At 42.1% G+C, this 4,282-nt stretch overlaps 1 pseudogene; it reads right to left on the minus strand.

The window, feature by feature from the left end:
• Window positions 1-324: 324 nt before the first annotated feature.
• LOC116904255 lies at window positions 325-563 on the minus strand (annotated as a pseudogene).
• Between the last annotated feature and the right edge of the window lie 3,719 nt (window positions 564-4,282).

The following is a 4,282-nucleotide window of genomic DNA, read 5'->3' on the forward strand; positions in this document are numbered from 1 at the left end:
ATGGACCCACAGTGTTAATCAGTTAGGTTTTCCATGAGACAATTCCAATAAGATCACCAAGTCTCACCATTGTTTAGCTTGGCATTAGGTAATATGGTTCTCTGAACAATTTCCATGGATTTTCCAACATGGGACAGTATGTGCAGTATGTCTCAGCAGCTAATCCCCGATCTTCCTTCCCTCTCTAGCTTCTTCTATGGTTAGAAACTTGGCAATTTTCAGTATTTTCCATTTCATCATTCAACAGGATAGCAATATGTTCTTTCTTTTCACATTTTGCAAACACTTCAGGTTCACAGGCACACATTGTGTGGTAAGAGTCCATCACTGTCTTTTGTAAACACTTAGCCCACTTCCCAGGCTTGACAGTGGCTTGTATTTGCTGAATTTCACACACCATTCAAGAACTTTGCAGCGCTGACATATTCTATCATGGAGTCATGAATTAATTTTCTTGCTCTGAACACTCTTATCAAACTTTTATCAAACTTTCGAGTTTTGAAGGTGATGTGATCTGGTGCCTGAGGCCTAGAGTGAGCCCTGCTGCCCTTCTGGTAACTCATCACCCAATCACAAGCACCTTAACCTGGCGCAGCCTTTAAGTTGTAGGGGATGAGTGAAGAGCTTCCTGCCCCAGGTTGAGAGACCACTGACAGTCCAGAATGATGTGTTCTTAGTCTTGTAAGTAAGTAGTTGCCAACCTGGGTTGCTGTATCCAGCAAGGCCATCTGTTAAAACTGACAGAGAAACTGTTCAAGACAAGGAGAAACAGAGGCAGCTTATGACCACAAATACTACACCGCGTAAGATGCTTCAAGGAATATTATACACACAGGAACAAAAAACCTCAATTATGACGATCCAAGGAAGAATACATCTCACGAGAGGAGAAAACTAATGAAGGGCAGCTAGGAAGGAAGCCAACAGATCTAGCAATGATAGATAAGAAAGACCCTGATACAGACAGGAAAACAAATGAACCAAAAAAACAACAAAACGACGACGACAACGACAATGACAACAACAACAGCAACAACAACAAACCAAGCAAGCAAACAGAATCCCAACCAACCATTAAAGCAATCAACAAAATTATAAGCATTAATGAACTTTAAAAATAACGACACAAAATGTAAGTGGTCTTGCCTTACCAAGAAAGAGATACATGCTAGTTAATTGGATTAAAAATCCTCTGGCCTCTGTGGGCAGGCACCACACATGCACATGTAGAGGCATTCATATGGTACACATACATACATGGAGAAAAAAATCACACATTAAAAAGAAAATATCATGGGTGAGTGAGAGAGTGAATGACTCAGGTTTGCAAAAATCTCCAGGGAATAAACCAGGCAGTGTTTGATGAGAGCTGTCAGCATAGGTGAGCAATGGACAAAGATCTATATTTCCAGCAGCAAAGTAAAATAGGAAACTTTGCAAAACTGAATAGAAGAGAAAGTCCAGAGGCCATCTTCAGGGATTCAGGAAGTTTGGAGAGCTCACCCCTTTCAACAAAAAGAGTATGAGGCCAGCATGTTGCCTTGCTTGAGATGTGGCTTCAGAAAACCAGCACTGTACGTCCAGTAACAGCTGTTTTAAGGAGGAGAAAGGGAGGAAAAGGGGGACAGCAGTTGCAGCCACAACAGCACTAGCAGCAGCAGCAGAGAGTGGGAGACACTCAGAATAAGCCTCTCTTTGGCACTCAACTGGATCAGTGTCAAGAAGCCGTTAAAACAAAAAAGGACAAGCTGAGTCAGCTGCTTTGCCACCCCAAACACACCCTGAACCATACACTAGGGAAACCCAGAGGAAATGTCAGGCTGTAAGCTGAAACCTGGCCAGAAGGATTCTTCTAAACTGTGGGGGAAGAAGTTTGAATCAGTGCCAGAGGCTTCAGGGGACACAGGCTGTCACTTTCAAGATGGGACGCTAGAACCACATCCTCAGGGGCTTGAGCAGCATCTGCAACCTGACTCCTACAGGAACTTCAGGGGTCTGAGGAGTGTTTGGAACCAGGTCCTTCAATGGGACCTGCATCTGCCACTCCACCACACAGGGCTGTCTGGGGTGTGACTGGCAGCTGGGAGCCCAGGATGGAAAACTGGGGAGTCAATGAAGCAAGGGAGCAGGCAAGAGACAGCGACAGACAGTGTAGGCTCTGTGTCTTCGTCAACAGCAGACCCTTGCTCTGTTCTCTTTCTGCCTTATTTTTTCTTTTTCTCCTCCAACATTAAATTAAAGCAATCTTTTTCTTTCTTTGTGGTGGACTTTCCAGAGGACACGAGCAGGCCTGCTTGGTGCTCTCCGTGCCTGAGACCTTCTGAGCTGGGGTTGTTTTAGGTGACCCGATTGCCTTTCTTCACCTCTCTCCATTCTACCTGTAGGCAAACTACCTTTCTCTTTCCTTTATCCCTATTGTTCCCCCTCCTGTTGGTTTTGTGTTCCTCTCCTTTTTTCTTTATCATCCCACTGATAGTCTGACGCTGCATTTCCTTTCCCATTCACATTAGCATCTTCTTAGTGCATTCCTGTCAGAGCTCCTGTGCTTCATACGGTGACTGAGTCCAAGGAAGTCGTTGGGAGGTCGTTCTTATTGCTATTGCTGTTGTTATTGTGGTTGTCATTGTTGTTATTGTCATTACTGCTATTGGTGCTGGTGGTAAGAAAAGAAACACTTCAATTCTACTAAATCTAGTCCAATTAGGGCATTGCAAATACTTACATTGGAAAAAATGAAGATAATAGAAAAATCTAATGAATGACCTAGTTCCCACACCTGCAAGCCCCAAAGCAAAAAATAAGTAAATACATAGATAGCCAAGCCAAGACTCCCCAAACTGACAAATCTCAAAGTAATAGATGCCAAAGAATGGATTAAATGAATCCCAAGACAAAGAGCTAAAAACTAATACATGCTTCATTCTTCTCTATGTATGAGACAAATAAACAACACTTGAAAAGACAGCCTTAAAGAAACAGTGCTAAGAAAACTAGAACCCATGTGGACTGGGGAGAGTGGGATTTGGGTGCAGGATGTGAAAATCACCAAGAATCAATAAAAATTGGATTAAAAAAGAAAGTAAACCTAGAATCCATATGTAGAGGAATGAAAGAATTCATATATCTTGCCCCACATGAAAAATCACCCCAAAAGGGACCGAAGACCTTCTCTGTAAGGCTGAAAGCTTTTGAAGTTGCAGAGGGGAAAACACTGTGAGATACAACATAGGTGAACATTTTCTGAAAATGACCCAAAATAGGACAATGTTCCTAAAATTTTTGGCATTATCACATGAAATTCAAAATGTTCTGCACAGTTATAGAAACAATCAGTACTCAAAAAGGACACACACACACACACACACACACACACACACACACACACATCAGAAAGCTGCTTAATACCATTATTAAAAGAAAAGAAAAAAGTCCAAGTGGCCAACAAGTATTTGGAAAGTGTTCAGTATCTTTAGCCTTGGGGAAAATGTGAATGCTTCGGGATGCTGTCTTATCCCATCAGAGTGGCTGTCAGCAAGATAACTAAGGCAGCAAGTGCCACTGTGGGTGTGTGGGAGGAGGAATCCTAGTCACTGCTGTGGGAGTGCAAACTAGTGTAGCCATTAAAGAACTGGGTGCAGAGATCCCCAAAATAATAATGATAATAATAATACAGGGCTGTTGGGTTTGTAAAAGCGTGAACTGCCAAGCCTGATGACCTGTGTTTGAGCCCTGGCCCCACAGGGTAAAAGGAGAAAACAAAGTCCTTTAAGTTGTCTTCTGACTTTCTCTCTCTCAATAAAAATAATAAAAAGGAAAAAACAGTGTACATATGGACAGTGGAGTTTTATTCAATCATAAAGAAGAATGAACCATTTGTAGGAAAATGGACAGACCTGGAAGTAATTATGTCAAGTTAAGTAAGGCAGACTCAAAAAGGACAAATACTTTCTTTCATATGCACAAATGGATTTAATACATTCATGTGTATTCATGTAATATGTTCATGTGTATGTATTATGTAGGTATGTATGCATGCATGTATGTATGCATATATGTACACATGCATATATGCTTGCAAATGTGTATGCAATGTGGTTGTGAACCGGAAGGGACCACAAGGAGAGAAGAGTAGATTTTACAGGTAGGGAGAGTAACAGAGGGCAGGGAAGGGGCAGAGAGGATTATGTACGGGGAGGCCGACAATCAGGAGGGCTCATGGTGGATAAGAGAGGGTAGTGGGGCAGATGAGGAATAACAAGAAAGAATACTACCATTATAGAGG

The sequence above is a fragment of the Rattus rattus genome, chromosome 6 (assembly GCF_011064425.1).
Source record: "Rattus rattus isolate New Zealand chromosome 6, Rrattus_CSIRO_v1, whole genome shotgun sequence".
Classification (NCBI taxonomy): Eukaryota; Metazoa; Chordata; class Mammalia; order Rodentia; family Muridae; genus Rattus; species Rattus rattus.